At 43.3% G+C, this 9,152-nt stretch overlaps 1 pseudogene across 1 annotated transcript; it reads right to left on the bottom strand.

The window, feature by feature from the left end:
• Positions 1–656: 656 nt before the first annotated feature.
• Positions 657–8,979, bottom strand: LOC311119691 (thrombospondin type-1 domain-containing protein 4-like; annotated as a pseudogene). Its single transcript, XR_014615815.1, has 8 exons — positions 8,742–8,979; positions 6,843–6,971; positions 6,493–6,697; positions 6,130–6,303; positions 5,549–5,715; positions 4,793–4,972; positions 4,476–4,623; positions 657–2,652 (listed from the first exon to the last, which is right to left on the bottom strand). The product of XR_014615815.1 is annotated as a thrombospondin type-1 domain-containing protein 4-like (transcript).
• Between the last annotated feature and the right edge of the window lie 173 nt (positions 8,980–9,152).

Raw genomic sequence — 9,152 nt, forward strand, 5'->3', positions numbered from 1 at the left:
AGCGGACATTTAGGCCTGCTAATTGGGATACAGAAAAGTGCACAGAGTAGAAAAAGGCAAACCATTTTCTGGTTTCAATTTTTATTTCTAATTAAGTTTGTGATAGCATTTTCCACACACTCTTTTGCCTTTTTCAAAATAATACAAAATCCAAATACTTCTCCGCAATAACATCTGATCATAAACTCTGGCAAGGTAGCAACAAAGGGAATTTGCTACAGCTCCTCTTAAGAAAAAAAATAAATTACATTTATTTTTTTAAATAGATAAATTACTATCCTTTTTTTCTGTCTTTTTAATATAAAACATTTTGTTTCTACTAAAAACTATTTGAGACATGAAAATGACATTCACAGATAGACTCATACAAGAAAACACCCACGGCTGCATACTCACACAAACAAACACAAATAGACAACTACACAGAGACAGGAAGACAAACACACACACACACACACACACACACACACACACACACACACACACACACACACACACACACACACACACACACACACACACACACACACACCATCCAAGGGTAGCACAATATAATTTGTTCTTCTTTATATGATGACTTAAAAATATGAATACTTTTATATGAATATATGCATACTGTAAACATGTATGCCTAAAATTCAAATCATACCACAATATAGGAGATATTTATGTATATGTATATTAAGTATATGTTCACACAGAAATATAGACACACAAATATAATATTGACTACAAATATCCACATCGTTCACCTGTGGAGTGTGTGTGTGTGTGTGTGTGTGTGTGTGTGTGTGTGTGTGTGTGTGTGTGTGTGTGTGTGTGTGTGTGTGTGTGTGCGTGCTATAGACATAACATACAGTAACATGTTACAACTATGTCATAAGGTATAGGGGCAATATCCGTTAAAAAATAGCTTTGTTTAAGTCAAAGACAGAACCCTTTTAAACGTTTTCAGTAAAAACACAAATTAGTTAGGGAGATGTTCCTTGCTACTGTCACAACTTGCTCCTTTGGGAGTTAAAGGCCCAATGCAGTCAAAAACGTGATTTTCCTGTGTTTTATATATATTTCCACACTATGTATGCGTTTGGAATAATACTGTGAAATTGTGAAAATTATGATAATGCCATTTTAGTGTAAAAGCTGTTTGAAAAGACCGCCTGAAATTTCAGCCTGTTTTGGTGGGATGGAGTTTTGGCCTGCCATGTGACATCACCAGTTAGTTAAGAGACCAATAAGAAAAAATAGTTTCAAACCTCTCTGCCAATAACAGCTACAGTAGTTTTCAGTTTTCCCTCCTCCTCAGACAACTCCCAGACAGTCCTAGCAAAATTTTTGCTTGAGAAATTGCTCTTTGCTAAGAAGCTATATATTTTTTGTTGTTGACCATTTTAATTGAAAACATTCACAGTAAGGTACTTAATTGTTACCCAGAAATGATTTGATATTGAGATAAAAACGTCTGCATTGGACCTTTAAGACACAGATTGCTCTTCAGTATATTGTGGCAAATGCATTTGTGAAAATGAATGCATAAATGAATACAATGTTATTTCAATACCTACCTTTCTTGAACATATTGATAGGTCAGATGATACAATTGAAATGTCTCAGATAGTGGCATATTTTCTGTATGTAGGTTCGGTGTAACCTTGGCTGAGACCTGAATACTGGTATTAGCTCTCAGGGGTAATGCCTTGGCTTTAGTTCAGTGGGCTAACAGTCTTGAGGCACAGGTTGGATACTGGACAGTCACCAATAGACCATACAGTCATTTCATTCTACCCCTGCTTGTTTTCAGATTGGGGGCGTTCTCAGGTTATGGACATCTCTCTACTATTGTCCTTTAAAAATAGGTCACTTATACTAGGCCACCATTTTACATTTTGGTATGTTTCACCAAATGTTGATGATGCTGTATAAATAGTGAGGAGACATTTAAAAGAGGTTTTTGGCATATAGAACACAAACATAGAAAACATACATCATAGAAACCTCCAGCAGGTTTTGAGTGAACACTGCTATTGGGTTATACCTTCTGGGTCCCATCTAGCATACTAGCATACTACATAGTATGCATAGACAATACTTCACCTCACACTAAGTAGTATGCAAGTTTGGCTACTGGGACAGTGCTCTGGACCCAGGTCCTGGGTGTACATACATAATCCATAGCATCTCTCAGCAATGGAAATAGAAAGAGTGGACATAGAAATCAAATATGTTCCAAACCATGGAGCTCTGTACAATGTCATTGGCACATTTTTGCATACGCAGATAACCCATAAAATGTATGAAATGTAGTAAGTAACAAATGAAGTCATATTCCAAAACATCCCTTCTATAACGGCCGTACATCTGGCCCGGAACACAATTCAATCCCCACTTTATGTGGTAATATATCCACTCTACCCACTCCATTTCTATGGTCTGATCATTTCTATGGTAACCTGCACTTTGACTTCTAACCCTTAACCCCTGACCCCTGGCTGACCTCAGCTGGAAGCCTGTTATTGGCTGGTCAGTGCCTCTTGGCCCGCTGAGCACTCTGGGTACATGAGGCGCAGCAGGCAGTCTTGTAGTAGGAGTAGACACATAGTCTGGCCTGAACCACCATCACACAGTTATGACGCCGGTCCCTGCAGTTCTCATCTACAGAGAGAGTAGAGCAGAGGAGCGGGGGAGAGGGAAGAGGGGAGGGGAGGAGAGGGAGAAAGAAAGTGGTTAGAATTCAAATGCTACAAGCAACACACACTCACACATACAGTGCCTTCACAAAGTATTCACACGCCTTGACTTTTTACACATTTTGTTGTTACAGCCTGAATTTATAATGGATTTTCTGTCACTGTTCTACACACAATACCCCATAATGTCAAAGTGGAATATTGTTTTTAGACATTTTTACAAATTAATAAAAAATGAAAATCTGAAATGTCTTGAGTCAATAAGTACTCAACCTTTTTTTAATGTTATGCCTAAATAAGTTCAGGAGTAGAAATGTGCTTAACAAGTCACATAATACGTTGCATGGACTCACTCTGTGTGCAATAATAGTGTTTAACATGATTTTAAATGATTACCCCATCTCTGTACCCCACACATACAATTATCTGTAAGGTCCCTCAGTCGAGCAGTGAATTTCAAGCACAGATTCAAGCACAAAGGTCAGTGAGGTTTTCCAATGGTTCGCAAAGAAGGGCACCGATTGGTAGATGGGTAAAAAATCAAGCAGACTTAAATATCCCTTTGAACATGGTGAAGTTAGTAATTCAACTTTGGATGGTGTATCAATTCACCCAGTCACTACAAAGATACAGGCTTCCTTCCTAACTCAGTTGCTAGAGAGGAAGAAAACCGCTCAGGGATTTCACCATGAGGCCAATAGTGATTTTAAAACAGTTAAAGAGTTTAATGGCTGTGATAGGAGAACTGAGGATGGATCAACAACGTTGTAGTTACTCCACAATACTAACATAAATGACAGAGTGAAAAGAAGGAAGCCTGTACAGAATAACAAATATTCCAAAGCATGCATCCTGTTTGCAATGGAATAGAGATAAGCACAGGCAAAGTCCTAGAGGAAAACTTTACATTTAAGTCATTTATCAGACGCTCTTATCCAGAGCGACTTACAGTTAGTGCATACATTACTTTTTTTTCATACCCCCCCGTGGGAATTGAACCCACAACCCTGGCGTTGCAAACGCCATGCTCTACAAACTGAGCTACATCCCCTGCCGGCCATTCCCTCCCCTACCCTAGACGACGCTGGGCCAATTGTGCGCCGCCCCATGGGTCTCCCGGTCGCGGCCGGCTACGACAGAGCCTGGATTCGAACCAGGATCTCTAGTGGCACAGCCTTAGACCACTGCGCCACTCGGGAGACTTGGTTCAGTCTGCTTTCCAACAGACACTGGGAGACAAATGTACCTTTCTGCAGGACAATTACCTAAAACACAAGGCCAAATGTACACTGGAGTTGCTTACCAAGACGACATTGAATGTTCCTGAGTGGCCTAGTTACAGTTTTGACTTAAATTGGCTTGAAAATATATGGCAAGACTTGAAAATGGCTGTCTAGCAATGATCAACAACCAACTTGACAGACCTTGAATAATTTTTTTAAGAATAATGGGCAAATATTGTACAATCCAGTTGTGCAAAGCTCTTAGAGACTTACCCAGGAAGACTCACAGCTGTAATCACTGCCAAAGGTGATTCTAACATGTATTGACTCATGGGGTTGGATACTTATATAATCAAGATATATTAGTGTTCTATTTTCCATAAATACAAATATTATTATATTTTTTTTGCAGTGACATTACAGAGTATTTTGTGTAGATTGTTAATAAAAAAATGACAATTAAGTCAATTTTAATACCACGTTGTAACACAAAATATGGAAAAAGTCAAGGGGTGTGAATATTTTCTGAAGGCACTGTAAACATACAGTACACACACACACACACCTGCGACCTGTGGACTGCAGGGTATGGTATTGCAGAGCTGCTCCTGGTCAGGTTTTGCTGTAAGGGAGCATTCTGGGCTGTGCTGTTTGTCAGGTGTGAGACACCGTACCTCTCTGACCTGTAGCCCCTTACCACAGGAACGAGAGCACTGAGGGAGAGAGGTAGAGGAGGAGAGAGAGAGAGGAGGATGGTCAACATCTTTCTCATGATCAACAACAAACTGCAATCCAAGGTCGTAATTATATTATCTTCTCTCCTCCCTCTCTCTTCTCCTCCTTCTCTCCTCTCCTCCTTCTCTCCTCTCCTCCTTCTCTCACCGCGCTCCACTCCGTAGTAAACCACTGAGGCTGACATGCTTCCATCGCACACGTCTGCACCGAGGGAGGCTTTTCCAGCTGGGCACACTGGCTGATCTGTGCCACTTTGAAATCTGTCCCCATCTTCTCCACACAGATGATGTCCCTTCGCTGGGTTCCATTCCCACATGGAGCGCTACACTGGAGGAGGGAAGAGAGGGAGGAGAGGAAGGAGGGCGAGAAAAGAAAGGAGTGAGAGGGAAGAGAGACAGGAGAGGGCAGTGAGAGGATAAAAGAAGAGAGGGAAGAGAGAGGGAAGAGCGGGGAGAGAGGGAGGAGAGGAAGGAGGGCGAGAAAAGAAAGGAGTGAGAGGGAAGAGAGACAGGAGAGGGCAGTGAGAGGATAAAAGAAGAGAGGAGTGAGAGGGAAGAGAGGGAAGAGAGGGAGGAGAGGGCAGTGAGAGGATAAAAGAAGAGAGGAGTGAGAGGGAAGAGAGACAGGAGAGGGCAGTGAGAGGATAAAAGAAGAGAGGAGTGAGAGGGAAGAGAGACAGGAGAGGGCAGTGAGAGGATAAAAGAAGAGAGGGAAAACATGTTATTTTCTTCCTATTCATCTGCTATTACAGTACTATGCATTTCTTTTTTATATGTCAATATCTACCCATCCATTCCAATAAAGCATTATTGAACTGAAATGACTGATTCTATTGGTAACAGTATTGATGGATGGCAGCCACACCCCCTCCTCTCTCTCTCTTTCCTATCTTCTCAGTCTTACCTGACCCCAGGGCTACTGTACCACATGTAGGTGGGAACACATGGACCCCCGCTTACACGCCTCATGTCCTGGTTTGTCCCCCACACACACTCTCCTCCCTCTCTCCTCCACGGGTCCAGACACAACACCTCTCTCCTCTGAACCCCTGGACCACACTGGGCTGAACACTGAGACAGAGAGAGAGAGAGAGACAGAGAGAGAGAGAGAGAGAGAGAGAGAGAGAGAGAGAGAGAGAGAGAGAGAGAGAGAGAGAGAGAGAGAGAGAGAGAGAGAGAGAGAGAGAGAGAGAGAGAGAGAGAGAGAGACGAGAGAGAGAACAGAGAGAGAAGAGAGAGAGAGAGAGAGAGAGAGAGAGAGAGAGAGAAGAGAGAGAGGAGAGAGAGAGAGAGAGAGAGAGAGAGAGAGAGAGAGAGAGACAGAGAGGGGGGGGGGGGGGTGGAGAGAGAGAGATGGGGGTATTAGAGAAGTTACTTAGTGTATTGATGTAGGATGAGCATGTACTGCATGTGTGTCCGTGTCCCTATGCGTGTGTGTGTGTGTGTGTTTGTGTGTGTGTGTGTGTGTGTGTGTGTAGTACTCACAGTGTTGGACCAGCCAGTGAAGTACCAGTTGGTTACACAGGGCCCCATGTGACAGTCCTCACTTCCTTGTGGGCGGAGCCTGGCGTACACTCCTTGTCATTCACCATGCTGCCATGGTCACTGACACAGCGGACATTACGAGTTATCTCTCCCCATGCCACAGTCCACTGAGCACTGTTGAGTTCAAATAGAATGTTAGGAAAACACTACAATAGAACAAAGACATTGGAGAACATAATGGAACACATCCTATAGACGTAACCAATGGATACACACATTCTCATAAAATGTCAAACTACCCATTCCCCATGTGAATATTAACATACCCCCTGCCACACACTCACACACACTTTCTATACTCACAGAGCTCCAGTTGGTGCCTATCTCCCCAGTGTGAGCAGAGTCGTAGCTGGCAGGACTGGTGAGGTCAGGTGGGTTAGGGTTGGAGCAGCGTTGTGGTTGAACCATGGTGGAACGGTTCCCAAAGCTCTGTCTGCACTGAAGCTGTCTCTGCTGTACTCCCATACCACACGACACACTGCACTCTGACCACGAGCTGGCCTCGAAGCTACACACACACACAGAGACACACAGAGACACACAAAGACACACACACACACGCAGAAGAGAGAGAGATGAGAACAGGGTTAATACATATATACACTATACACTATGCTTAATGCTTATGGCTGTTCATTGATCCACACACTCACAATGCTGGGCAGGGTGTGTGTTACAGGGCTCCTCCTCTGGGGCGGGTCTTGCTGCTGAGTCACACTTCCTGTCTGGGACTTCCTCATCAGTATGGCGGTTAATACACAGGATCACCCTGTACTGGGACCCTGAAACACATCATCATCACCATCATTATCACCATCATCACCATCATTATCACCATCATCATCATCATCATCATCATCATCGCCATCCCTACCATCAGCATCAGTACCTTGTAATACAGGTTCCTCGACTGGCGGCCCACGGGCAGAATTTGGCGGCCCACGGCAGAATTTTATTGTTGAACATAGAAGATTGTAAAAACACCAGAAAATCAGCTCCAAAGTGATTAACATTTTAGAAATCTGTTCCAAAGTATTCCCACGAATAATAGAAAGATACTGTATATGTGATTGTATACAAATATAAGCAAGGTTTGAAATGTATATGTTTTAGTCAAATATTATATTTGTTGGGCTGCTTTTGGTCAATTTGCTGTCTACAAATGATTTGTAATTATGTTCTGGCCCCCTGACCATCCGCTCAAGAAGAAATCGGCCCGCAGCTGAATCTAGTTGATGATCCCTGCTGTACTGGGAGCCTGGTGGGAAAGTTATAGACGCGTTCGAGTGACCAGGTCACCTACATTTCAACTGCATGAACTTTACAACAACTATATGTGATCAAAGGTCATGAAGTTTTGACTGCAGTGACTTTCATCTTCCTACAGTTGCTCCTCACCAGCAGCAACTTGCAGTCATCTCCTGCATTGTGGGAGGCTCTATTGTCAACCAATCATTAGAGGGTTTTTGTTTGACCCACACGAACAGGATCAAAGATGTGACTAAAACAGGAAGCAACTTTGCCGCGATCAAAGATTATCTGTGATATTGACAAGGTAGCCAAATGACCGCTCTAACAATGGAAATACATGTCCTCAATGATTTGAAGCCAGGCGAGATCAGATGGGACCATTCTAGCCAATGAGAGGGCAGATATGCGCACAACTAACTTGCTTTTCTCAAAGTTGCCGGAAGGCCACGTGCATCCACTTATATCAGTACATTTGTAACAGCTAAACATTATAAAACGTATATTCTATCAAATAAGCCTGACTTAATTCGACACTCTCTCATAGACCTCCATACAAAAAACGTCTTATCTCACGTGGACAGATTTTGGGCAGAGTAAATTCTCTCACTTCACCTCTTCCTCTCTGCCGTGATTCATATGTATACAGTGGATATGTACAAATTAATGTGATATTTGAGTCTCTCTCTCCCCAATTGATAGTACAATTTACACACATATATTTACAGTTTGTGAGTGTGTGATATGGGGGTTGGAGACATGTTTATTTCGACATGACAAAGAAAAGCTTTTATAAACAATGAACACTGCCATGTTGGACTGAACCTTGCTGTAGGAAAAGCACATCAGTGTCCGACTTTCTGCTGTAGCAGATGCACCTCCCCCGACCTCACTCCTCCACTTTCATCTACAGTCAGTTGCTTTAGCCTTACCACTCAAAAGCACCCATAAACTGTCACATTCTTACAGCTCCAAAGAAATCACTGTTTCAGTTCAACAGTGTTCCACTTCCCCTTAATAACCACAAGGGGAGATGTAACACAGCAAGCCCCTGTGTAGTATGATGAAGTTGTAGCCATTAGACACAGATCTAAGGCCAGTTTTGTGTTTTCCCTCCTTATGGTAAAGGTCAGGATTTGGGAGCATTTTGCTGAACCTAGAACTGTATCAGCAGGCAACTTCTACACACAGCGAACTATGATTATAGACACGTACATGCATGTGCGCACACACACATGCACACACGTGTATGCCCGAACACACACACATACATACACACAGTCCAAGTCTTTTTTAACTCTGACCTTTGCCACAGGAAGTAGTACACTCAGTGAGACCGCCCCTCCTCCATACGAAGGGTGACTGGGTGTCGAGGGGCAGGTCGGTACGAGGTGGGATTCGAACATTCCGATTGGGTACTGAGCCTCGGGGGCGGGAGCTCTCAGCTGTCCATCTGTCTGCGGAAGAGAGGAGGAAGAGAGGAAGAGGAGAGGAGGAGTGGAGGAGGAGGGATAGGGTCTTCCACTGTTACACTGAGAGAACCTGAGTGCGGGTGAGAGGAGGGGTGAGAGAGAGAGAGGCGAGGGGAGAGAGAGAGAGAGAGAGAGAGAGAGAGAGAGAGAGCAGGAGGGAATTGGAGAAGGAGAGAGAGAGGCAGGGAGGAAAAATAAAAGTGAGAGAGAGTGATACTATGTTAGAGCTGAAATGCATGGTAT

This window comes from Coregonus lavaretus (assembly GCF_964263955.1).
Source record: "Coregonus lavaretus genome assembly, contig: HAP1_SCAFFOLD_9319, whole genome shotgun sequence".
Taxonomy (NCBI): domain Eukaryota; kingdom Metazoa; phylum Chordata; class Actinopteri; order Salmoniformes; family Salmonidae; genus Coregonus; species Coregonus lavaretus.